Here is a 12,710-nt window from a genome sequence, read left to right as displayed (position 1 = left end):
ACAGCACCTAGCACATTGTGAGTGCTCGATAAATATCACAGAAGGATATTAACCAGTGCAAGGCACCACAGGCTCTAAATCTCTAACATAATGGGACATGTCTATATGAACATGAAGCATAGCTGGCTGGATGAAAGCAAATGTCAACCCAGGAGGTAGAAAGGATGCTGGCCAAGCCTCTGTGAGAATGGTGAGAGATAGAACCACCCAGAAACAAGAACCACCTAGAAACAGTGGTGACCCCCGCACTTAGTTCTGTTTGTGTGGACAGATCAATTCCTCAGCCTTCTGTGACTGAAATCAACTAAGAAAACCAGAGTGTAATTTTATACCAGTCTTGTTTAACTCACTACACTTTTGTGACAAGTTAGTGAGGGGTAAACATTCCAGAATGATAAATATTATTCTCCAGTTAAACTGGGCTGTAGAAAGCCATGCATGCAGAGCTCTTTCCTCCTTCCTTTGCTGCTGTGGCCACAGCCATGAATATGCTCAGGCTTCAGAAGAGGCTTGCCTCTAAGATCCTCCACTGTGGCAAGGAGTAGTTCTGGCTGGACCCCAATGAGACCAATGAAATTGCCAATGCCAACTCCCGTCAGCAGATCCGGAAGCTGATCCAAGACAGGCTGATCATCTGGAAGCCTGTGACTGTCCATTCCTGGGTTCCATGCTGGAAAAATACCTTGGCCAGCCAGAAGGGCAAGCACATGGACATAGATAAGCAAAAGGGTACAGCCAATGCCCAAATGCCAGGGCAGGTCATGTAGAAGAGAATGAGGATCCAGTGCTGGCTGCTCAGAAGATACTGTGAATCTAAAAAGATCAATCACCGCATATCACAGCCTGTACCTGAAGGTGAAAATGAGTATGTTCAAAAACAAGCAGATTCTCATGGAAGGCAGACCAGGCCTTCAAGAAGCTCCTGGCTGACCAGGCTGAGGCCCACAGGTCTAAGACCAAGGAAGCACCCAAGTGCAGTGAAGAGACCTCCAGGCCAAGGGGGAGGAGATCATCAAGACTTTGTCCAAGGAGGAAGAGAACAAGAAATAAAGGCTCCCCCTTTGTCTGTAATACAGGCCTCCATGATTACATAAATCAGCCATTAAAATAAAACAAACAACAACAAAAAGTCATACATGCATAATCTGAATAGGAATATGTATGTAATTTTATCACATGAATAAAAGTTAAAATAAGTTAAAAGAAATCACCCATCATGCCTGTTAAAAACCTGAACTTAGCACAATTCTGCTCTAAATTCAACTCGAACAAGACTTCATATGGATTTTAGGATATTAATCATAACGTAAAGATCTGGACAGGTATGAGACTTTTAAGATAAATGTAATTTTCTTATATCTTATTTAACTTTTGTGTTGCCAAAGCCACTTCTTTCTTTGAATTAATTATTTAAGTTATCAAGCCTTAGACATTGTTTGTTTCCTTAGTTATATTATAGGGAAGAGTTGAGGAAAACAGAGCTCACCAGGATACTGGGCACCAATGTAAGCACACTGAAAGTCTAATTCCTCTGGTAAAGCAGCCAAGAAAACAAACACCGATTCATGTGCAGAGTTCACAGCACAGGATAAGGGGAGCTTAAGCAAAGCCAGGAGTGGACTTCAAAAGGATTCGCATTGTCTGCATCTGCTTTTCTGAATTATGTGTTAATATAGGTTGAATGGGAAATTCTGAATGCATTTGTTGGAGATGTGTTTTTTATCTCGGGGTATGGGGAAAAAATAGTGGAAAGAAAAAGAAATAGTTATATATATGTACACAAACACACATGAATATATTATGTATCTGTCTATATGATGCAGAGAGAGAACAGAAAATCTCAGATTTAGTGATTAAACAAATTAGAAAGTTCAAGTGGCTCACCCTACAACATACAGGACAGTGTATCCAGAATAGTTCTATCCGGTCAGATATGGTGGCTCACAACTGTAATTCCAGCACTTTGGGAGGTCAAAGCAGGCAGATCACTTGAGCCCAGGAGTTCAAAACTAGCCTGGGCAATATGGCTAAATGCTGTCTCTGTATTAGCCAGGCATGGTGGTACATGCCTGTGAGCTACTTGGGAGGCTGAGGTGGGAAGATTACCTGAGCCTGAGAGGTCAAGGCTACAGTGAGCTATGATCATGCCTTGCACTCTAGCCTAGGCGACAGAGAGAGACTCTCTTTAAAAAAAAAAAAAAAAAGCCAGGCACAGTGGCTCATGCCTGTAATACCAGCATTTTGGGAGGCTGAGGCAGGAGAATCACGAGGTCAGGAGTTTGAGACCAGCCTGATCAACATGGTGAAACCCCGTCTCTACTAAAAATGCAAAAATTAGCTAGGGGTAGAGGCACACACCTGTAATCCCAGCTACTCAGGATGCTGAGGCAGGAGAATCACTCGAACTTGGGAGGCAGAGGTTGCAGTGAACTGAGATTGTGCCACTGCACTCCAGTCTGGGTAACAGAGAAACTCCATCTCAGGGGAAAAAAAACTGTTTCATTCATCTTTCTTCCCAGAAAGTCCCGGAGCTGAAGCTACTAAGTTCATATTCAGACTCTAAATCAAATCAAAATAGCCAAAGCACCAAAACAGTATTTTCAGGATCAAATTTGAAATAGTCCCATAAAAAGGGCCCTAGAGCTGTGCCTCCTGAATTGTCAAGGTCACATTCAGTAAATATTTGGTACTATTTTAGTATCAAGTCTATTCTGTTTTGCAGAATACACTGGGATACTGTTGTGTTACTCTGCTCTAACAGTGCTATAAAGAAATAGCTGAGACTGGGCAATTTATAAAGAAAAGAGGAGTATTGGTTCACAGTTCTGCAGGATGTACAAGAAGCACGATGCTGGCATCTGCTCAACTTCTGAAGAGGCCTCAGGAAACTTACAGTCATGGTAAAAGGTGAAAGGGGAGCAGGCACCTCTTACATGGCCAGAGCAGGAGGAAGAGAGAGAGAGAGAAGGCACCACACACTTTTAAACAACCAGATCACACAAGAACGCACTATTGCAACAATAACACTCAGAGGGACAGTGTTGAACCATGAGAAACCACCGCATGATCCAATCACCTCCCACCAGACTCCATCTCCAGCCCTGGGGATTACATTTCAACATGAGATTTGGGTAGGGACACAGATCCAAAGCACATCACCACTAAAAACTAAAGCTTTACTAAGCCAATAGCAAGGCCTATCAAACTCTAGTTTTTCATTCATCAGTGGGAAGAAGATAAAACCCACAGACACTAGAATGACTCCACCATTCCCACTCAGTCCCCCAAAGCATTCAACAAATGTGTGATCCATGCATCAGAATCAGTGCCAAGCTCTGTTAGTACCTCTCCCTCCACTCCCTGCAAATCTTAGCCACCAAACTCATCCTACATAGTACCACCTTTCCACAACAATTCCAAGTGTTGGGAAAATGCACCATACTTCAAAATAAAATGGGCCTTCTTGTTACTTATGTTAATTTTCAGCTAAAAATCATGTTAATTTTGCCATAAAATTCCATAGTTTCAACTAATTTCCATAGTTTTTTTTAATTGCATTTTAGGTTTTGGGGTACATGTGAAGAACATGCAAGATTGTTGCATAGGTACACACGTGGCAGTGTGGTTTGCTGCCTTCCTTCCCCTTACCTGTATCTGCCATTTCTTCCCCATGCTATCTCTTCCCGCCTCCCCACTCCCCCGTCCCTCCCCCATTTCCCCCCAATGGACCCCAGTGTGTAGTGCTCCCCTCCCTGTGTCCATGTGTTCTCATTGTTCAACACCCGCCTATGAGTGAGAATATGCAGTGTTTGATTTTCTGCTCTTGTGTCAGTTTGCTGAGAATGATGGTTTCCAGGTCCATCCATGTCCCTACAAAGGACACGAACTCATTGTTTTTGATGGCTGCATAATATTCCATGGTGTTCAAACTCCACAGCTTCTGCACAGCAAAAGAAACAGTCAGTAGAGTGAATCAGCAACCAACAGAATGGGAAAAAATTGTTGCAGTCTACCCATCTGACAAGGGGTTAATATCCAGAATTTACAAAGAACTAAAACAGATCTACAAGAAAAAAACAAACAAGCCCATTCAAAAATGGGCAAAAGATATGAACAGACACTTTACAAAAGAAAACATAGTTTTAATTTTTAACATAATTTTGGAAAACTGATACTTAACAAATTTATTCCTATTTTGCTTACCTGGGGTTCCTTACCCTGATGAGCAACTACAGTTTGTATTTGAAATCTCCTATTATCTTTCTTGAGAAAAGTGCCATATTAAAAAAAAATCCATATATGGTCTCCTTTCAGAGAAAAGAATATGATAGTGCCCTCTGTTTCAGGACATAAGCCACCAATCTTTGTCAAGCATGGAACATTAACAAAAGTGAAAATGTGGAACACTGTCTAGCACAAATTGAGAAAGGCTCCTAATTTCTCTTTACCGCTAGATAAGCAGATTCTAACTTGACAGAAGAAAGTTAATGAGTAGAAGATACTGAAATCTTGGAGACCTGTTGGCCACATGTTTCACCACCACTAGCCAAGCTGATAGATAGATAGATAGATAGATAGATAGATAGATAGATAGATAGATATTATACTCTTATTTATTTTTCCCTTATAATAAACAATGGAAGTATATTCTATACTCAGTAAAGCACAACTACTTAATTATTTCCAGAGTTACGGAATTTAAATGGAAGAGCATTTGTCTAAAAATTATCTTGTCTACTACAACATGCCTGACAAGTAAGTAGTGGTTCACTCAGACTATGGTAGGAAAATATTTCCCAGAAGTCAATGATACCATGGTGCAGCCTTAATCACTAGAAGTACTTTCCTTTTACCAAAATATTAATAGTAGTTACCCTCATGGAAGTGGGATGAGGTAAGAGAAGCAGAGCTTTCACTTCTACATTAATTGGATTTTCCATAAGATATTAGTCTGTTTTCACACTGCTATAAAGAACTGCCTAGGACTGAGTAATTCATAAGCAAAAGAAGTTTAATTGACTCATAGTTCCTCATGGCTGGGCAGCCTTCTGGAAACTTACAATCATGGCGGAATGTAAAGGGGCACAGGCGCCTTCTTTGCAAGGTGGCAGGAGAGAGAAAGCAAGCCAGGAAGGAACTTCCAAACACTTTTAAACCATCAGATCTTGTGAAAACCATTACCTCCCACTAGGTCCCTCCCTTGACACATGGGGATTACAATTGAAGATGAGATTTGGGTGGGGACACAGACCCAATCATATCACATAATAACAATATTTTCATTTGACAGAGATCAGGTTATCCTCGGTCTTTGCTTCTTTGTAACAAACAGTCTCAGTTCCTCCACAAGACATTTTTCTTGGTATCGTTGGGAGAAAATTCTTCATGGATCTTCCACATTTCTGCACATCTTGCAAGCAGAGACATCAACTGCCTTTCTTCCTGACAAATGTTTTCAACAATGTTTGTGTAAGGAAGAGCCTTAGAAGACAGAAATAAGGCAGACATCCTTATTACCCATTATAATAGATTTGGGTTTCCTAAGGTTAGGGTTCCCCTTCAGCAAAGCAACCCAGTGTATATGCAGATGTCACCTGGCTCTCTTTGTATTGCCCTATAGGAATTGGGGCTTGGGGGGACAGATGCCAAAACGCCTGTAGTTCTGGGTACTACTATTACTATGAGTAGTAAAGTCTTTTGCCTCTGACCCAAGAGTCTCCTGCATTCTCTCAACATCTATAAAACTGCATCAGTCTAACTAATTAAAATCTCAAGACCTTTAACAGGTTTTAAGACATACTTTACACAGTTGAGTTGAAAATATGTTCTTGTTCTTGAGGAGATTATAATCTAAAAATGTCAAACTTGAAATACGTATAATTGGATAAGCTTAAAACCGTATTTGAATACTTTCAAAAATAAAATATAAAGAAGCAGCAGAGTTATAATGGTCAGAAAATCTATTCAACAAAGAGTAAAACAGAATCATCAGATACACCAAGGAAAGAGAGAGCATCTTATGATCATAAAAGATGTTTTTCTTTCAATCGTGTATACAAACTTGAAAAGTTTTAGAGATGGCAATATTTTATCCCCATAACCTATAACTCAAAAGTTCCCAATATAGTTTCAATATTTGTCCCTAGCCAAACCTCATATTGAATTGTAATGCCAGTACTAGAAATGGGGCCTGGTGAGAGATGTTTGGATCAAGGGGTGGATATCTCATGGCTTAGTGCTGTCTTCACGATAGTGAGTTCTCGTGAGACCTGATCATTTAAAATATGTGGCACCTCCTTCCCCACTTTCTCCTACTCCTGCCATGTGAGACGACTGCTCCCCTTCATCTTCCACCATGATTGTAAGCTTCCTGAGGCCCCCCCACAGAAGCCAAGCAAATGCCATCACCATAATTCCTATAAAGCTGCAGAACCATGATCCAATGAAATCTCTTTTCTTTATAAATCACCCAGTCTATTTCTTAGCAGCAATGCAAGAATGACCTAATACAGCTCCTAAACATTTTGCCTTTTATGTTTTTCTATTGGGTATTGATGAGTCATATCATAAAAGTTTTTCCTCGCCTGCTGACTCCACTGGATCTACCATGGTCTATTTTTATTGCTCCCTCCTGAAGCCATGCCCTGAGCTGAATATGTTGAGATGCTGATATGGCAACAGCTGATTCCAATGACTTGGAAAACTTCAATTCAATCATCTCTACCACTGCTGAGACATTTGCCTTCTTCAGCCAGCACCTGGGGAACTCAGATTTCTTAAACTAATTGAGCACTTAATATACAGCTATAAATTAATCACATTGAAGTGGTGCTAATTATTTCATTAGCTCCAACCAATCCAATCTAAATAATCACTTACGACTCAACTGCTAAATTTCTTCTTTATTTAAAGTATTGATTAAAATATGCTATAAATTACATATGCAGATAACATTTCTAATTTTCTGAAAATCCAGGTATATAAGGAAGGAGTATGTGTGTTTCTGATCAGTTTCCTTTTTTTTTCTGCAGCATATACAGCAGTAACTGCAATTCATAGCCACATGAATAAAGTAAGGTCAGAACAAATTTTCAGTCCACCAGTCCCATGGCAGACTGATGAGCAGAAAAGCTCTTTGCTCTCCTGTTTTTTTTTTTCTTTCCCCTGAACATTCTGACTGGCAGGCTGGTAGATAATCCTGTTCAGAGTTAATGTGTAGTAACAGGATTGAGGGAAACTGACTTAAGAGGCTTGCATCTGGGCCGGGACATATCGTATCGATGCCATATTTAAAAATGTTCCCTCTGTTCACCTCTGTGAAGATAAATGTCTGAACACTGAGCTTAAAAGCAAAAAGGGAGAGAGACACTCAGAGATGGGTGACGAATTGTCAAACTGTGGAAAAGGGCTTTCACCAAAGAAGCATGTTTGCTTTGTACAGAGGCATGCAGTAAAGGGAAAATGACGAAAATAATTAAAATGCTCTTCCTTCTCTAAGCTCTGTTAGCTGGAAACCAAATTCTTAACGGCTATAGAGGAAGCTCAGCTATTTTAACTCATGAAGAGGAGCCCTCCTGAGCAAAAAGAATGACAGAATTCAGCCTCCTGTGCCCAATAAAATAAGCTAAAGGCCTGGCTGTGCAATTCATTTGGCAATTCATCAGCTGCTATCCCGTGAAAAAGCATCTATAATCATAAAATGCTATTGCAATCTTTTATCAGCATTTAACCGGATAGTCACTCTTTTCTCAAGCTGGAATATAAGAAGCTCATGAATATGGAACTGTCTAATGTGTCTTTGTTTTCTTTCTCTACAAGGTTTAACTCTAAGTCTTTCATTAGGACAATTTCAACTAGTAAATGTTCATGTGATTTGCTAATGGCATTTGAGAATTTAGATAGCAGTCTAATGGTGGAATTCAAGCTTTTAAGCATGAGATTTAAAGGTGAAGATATGCTCTTCTCTTAAAAGCCTAAAAGCCATCAATTATCCATTTAGTTTGTCCAAGCACAATTTTGGAGCCTAAAGAGACAACAGGTGGCCTAGGACACTGGAAGTGAACATGAAGGAGCACCAACATCGATACCCCCTGGTTTCCATGAGGTCTGGATTCCAACAATATACCATTCCATTCTACTGAGTTGCAATAAAATGTTTTTTTTTTTTTAATCAGCAAATCAATGTAACACTAATCTTAAGGTATGACTCTTTGCAATAAGCTGAACTACTGTATTGTCGAAGTACCTATGAACTTCTTGTATTCTCTTTGGATAAAGCTGCATGACTTGCTCTGCAGTTCTCTCAGTATCAGTATTTGCTCTCAACTTTGGTGACTTTTTTTTTTTCAAAGATTCACCACTCTGCACTTTAGTCACCGCATTTAAAAGTATGCATCAAAAGATAACATGCCAATGCTTCCAATGACGTCAGACAACTTTAGTATAATTATCTTTTTCTACAGGTCACAAGTTGCTCATACCATAAGCTTCATGAAAGCAGGCACTGTATGTTTTCTTCCTTCTTGAGAAGGAAGCTTCTAGAATTGCATCTGACCTAATTAAAGACACTATAGGCCAGGTGCAGTGGCTCACACCTGTAATCCTAGCACCTTGGGAAGCCAAGGTGGGTGGATCATGAGATCAAGAGAGCAACACCATCTCGGCCAATATGGTGAAACCCCGTCTCTACTAAAAATACAAAAATTAGCGGAGGTGGTGGCAGGCACTTGTAATTCCAGCTACTCAGGAAGCTGAGACAGGAGAATTGTTTGAACCTGGGACACAGAGGTTGCAGTGAGCCAAGATCGTGCCACTGTACTCCAGCCTGGGCAACAGAGCAAGACTCTATCTAAAAAAAAATTAAATAAAAAATAAAAGACACTATAAATACTTTCAAAAATGAATAAATGAGTAAAATCAATTCTATTGTATTTGTGGTTTTAAAAGCCTTCTATTAGTCTCTTTTACCAGATAGATTTTTGCTACACCTAAATAATCTTGGTGTCTCTGTGTAAGGAGTTTCTTTTCTGAAATTCCTCCAAAACACTAACCCTCTGATTCTGACAACTTCAAATATCTTTAATGATTTCTTTAAAGAGCAATAAAATGACAGGCTACTAAAAAGCAGATAACTGAACCAAGCCTGCTCGTGAATAGACTTAGCAAGCATTTAAGGAGCCTTAACATCAATCTTCCACAGCTAGATTTATAACACATTCATTTTACGAATCCCTTTGACTTGGATCCTAAAGCCCCTAGGCACAATTTTGCAGGGAATTCCTATGACACACATACATTAAGCTGAGAGCAGGAAATACAATTCTCCTGGAGGCTGGTATTCACCTACTTTGATTATTCTGCATAGTAAGACAGGTTAGGTTGGCAGGTCATTATCTGCTGGATACTGTCAACAATAGGGAAAAAAACAGGGCAAGGGGGCCTTAACATTGAATAAACTGAAACATGTCCAAGTCATGGGAAATATTTTATTAAACTAACAGTAAAAACCAGAGTTAGTGCCTTCAGCATTCATTCCAGCCTAACCACTGAATATTCATTTGTGTCTTTTTTGAGACATTTAATGAACCTATGCTTTATGAAGAAAATAACATGGTAAAATGAGTTACTACACTTTTCATTTTGCCTTTGAGATTGGCAGAATTATTTTTAAGGTCCTCATGTCTCACTGAATGGGTAACAATTTTTCAAATACTTGAGTGCATGAGCCAAAGATGACCTTGAATGAGTTTCTGTCACAGTTCATCTCTTAATAATATACAAATCAAATATCTTTACCACACCTGTACAATTTTTTAAACATTGTTTTGATATATAATCCCTGACATGTATATTTGCCAAGCCCATCAGCACTCCCTCCAAAAACGCTTTACAATTAAATGTAATTGTAAATGAAATTGAAGGGTCATAGAAGTCTATGGTTGGTAGATACCGTGTAATCATCTTGCTAATCCTCCCTTCCACTATATGTATCATTATCTAGTAACCCTGACAAATTCTGCTTTAGTTTCTCTATATATGGGGAGCTCAGTAGCTAGCAAGATGCACTTCATTGCATAAGCACCAGTAGATATGAAACAATTATTCCCTGTAACAGTAAATTCCATTTCTACATAACTTAATGCAGTTTGCACTGCATTTTCACATACATCATCCCATTCTAGCCCCATGACACTACGGTCAAGTAGGAATTATTAATCCTAATTTCCAGATAAGAAAATAGAAGCTCAAAAATATATAAATATAAAATTCTAATAAAACGGTCTAATTTTTACATTTCAAAATATGTGATAAAACAGAGTATAGATCCGATAAACATATGCCCTTGGGATCCGCCTTCATTTGCTCCAAAGTGAATCCCTGGCTTGAAACAAACATTGCTTATTTAGATCTTGACCAGGCTATAGAAGTAGCACCTTATCTTGCTTAGAGAGGTCAGGGGGTATAATTGCTACCACTGGAATAAGCATGGCACTAGAACAGCTCTTCCCGCAGAAACCAATATGGCTTGGCATATTAAAGATCCATAAAGAACATATGAATGACCTATCACATCTTCACAACTAAATGTACTACATGCAAAACAGTAAGCTGAGTAATGGAAAAATGCCCTTTTTACAGGATTTTTTTTCAATAATTTATAAAACAACAGGCAATAAATGGTATCTCGAGTGCAATCACCATCTTAAAGTAAACTTGAAAGAGTAGATTCTGCATTTTACAGTATTTTCCATCATCATAGGCATTCCTGAATGTAAGTACTGTTCTACCATTCAGCCAGGAGCTACATCCAAGGAGTCCAGTCACAAGCTTACTGATTTTCCATCTCAGGGTACAAAAGAAGCCACTTCTTCAATTAGAGTTCAATGACACTAATGAATGCACTCCGGTTGTTCTCTTTCTTACAAGACTTTCTTATCTGGCAGCTCCAGTGATGTGATGAGAAGGCGATTTGCAAGTCTGATTTGGAAGTTTTTTTGATCACAAGAGACTAGGGAGTATAAAGTCTCTCCTTACAGTCTTAGGGACATTACAGAAAATTAGCTCTGGTAATGTATTGAAATTATTCAAATAGAAATAGACTCTTAACTTTGTGATCCTTCCTTCTTAACTTGCACAAGGACTGTAATGTAAATGAGAACTCTTATGGTTATTCTCTAGAGACTTCTGTTTAGTAGCTGAATCTCTTCAAATTTTGCTCTCTCTGGTCAGTGGGCAGGAGTAGAAATAGAGATATTTTCAGGGCTTCAGATATTCTATTCATTTCCTTGATGAATTTGAATTAACAGTTCTAAACAAGTTTTAATAATTTATTGGCAAGATCTGTGTGCAGAAAAGCTAACTGCTTTACTTTATCATTTTGTACATATACGTGATACCATCCATCATATTGCTCTCCCATAGTATCTGAACATCTTTAAAGTAAAATGAATACTCATATTATAAGAAGTGTTATTTCTGGCCTATATATACTAGAAGCTAGAAAAATCCTAGATAAATGCTGTATTAAGCAAACGACAGAACCAAAGTATTATTCATGGAATGAAGCATAAAGATAAAAGCAATCTACCGATAATATCATGGATAAGTGAATGTGGAAACAGTCAGAAAAATATTTCTTTGCTTTATGGTGCAAAAAAAGAATATATGCAGCCTACTGGTCCCTGAAAGACTGATGCATATAATATAGCCTGTTCCACTATAGAGCACATTCTATTAGACCAGTGGTAAGGTTGAACTTCATCAGTTTTTGGGGGGGGGCACCTCAACTCCTTTTCCATCTGGGTGATTGAGAGCACTGCCAGGTGGAGATTGGTGAGGTGCACTGATGGAGAATAAGATGTCAGAAAGGCAAAAGGTAATTTGTTTTCTCCTCTGGGGTAACCTAGATATGTTATTTTTCTCCAAACTGTTAAGTTTCAAGGAAATATGCCTATGCCAAGTTTTGAATTATTAACAAGCTTAACATCCATGTGCCACCTAATGCAGATGCATTTGGAGGTAGGTAAAGATCAATTTTCTGTTCCTAATTTTTAATTGAGTCTAATGACCAGCAATGACCTAGAAGGCCTTCAGTCTTGGGAGAAAAAGCATTAAGCAGATCTGGAGAATGAGATACTTCTTGCATGAAGATTTTTTATTTCAGAATCTGTCCCTGAATCTGCCAACATGACAATGCTCTTCAATAATAAAAAAGATGTGTTCTGAGCTTTTGCAAAAATGACATCTGCTTGAGTGACAGCCTATTCCCGCACACTGCTTCCTCAGCTCTAGTTACACAGCAATCTGTCAGCCACTTAGATAGCATGCACTCTTTAAACCATTAAAGAGTTTATATTACTTTTTTTAATCTGGTAAAATAAATAACATCTGGCCATAATTCTTTGGCAAAATTGCGCTCCAAAATAAATAACCTATTGAAAGGTTAATTACTTGATGAATGTGTATTTTCCTGCAATACTTGCTTTTCATTTAGACAGGGTGAAGAATCTCCCTCTACATCTTATTTTAAGTCTCTTCCTTTACTTTCTCTGTTTGTTGAAAGAGATAATTTCTGATGGGTCTTCAACATATAAATCAAAATATTATTCTACTTTTTTATTATTGTTGTTTAAAAGATCTGCTTTCATTATTAACAAGCAGATAACTTGATTGAAAGTGGATGAGCCATTTTTCACTCCCCTCCAGGTGGG

At 38.7% G+C, this 12,710-nt stretch overlaps 1 pseudogene; it reads left to right on the top strand.

Moving 5' to 3' along the window:
• The first annotated feature begins 482 nt into the window (after positions 1-482).
• LOC101042202 (large ribosomal subunit protein eL19-like) lies at positions 483-1,050 on the top strand (annotated as a pseudogene).
• The last annotated feature ends 11,660 nt before the right edge of the window (positions 1,051-12,710 follow it).

The sequence above is a fragment of the Saimiri boliviensis genome, chromosome 1 (assembly GCF_048565385.1).
Source record: "Saimiri boliviensis isolate mSaiBol1 chromosome 1, mSaiBol1.pri, whole genome shotgun sequence".
Lineage (NCBI taxonomy): Eukaryota > Metazoa > Chordata > Mammalia > Primates > Cebidae > Saimiri > Saimiri boliviensis.
The sequence above is the reverse complement of the archived record's forward strand: the minus strand, read 5'-3'. Positions and strand labels throughout refer to the sequence as shown.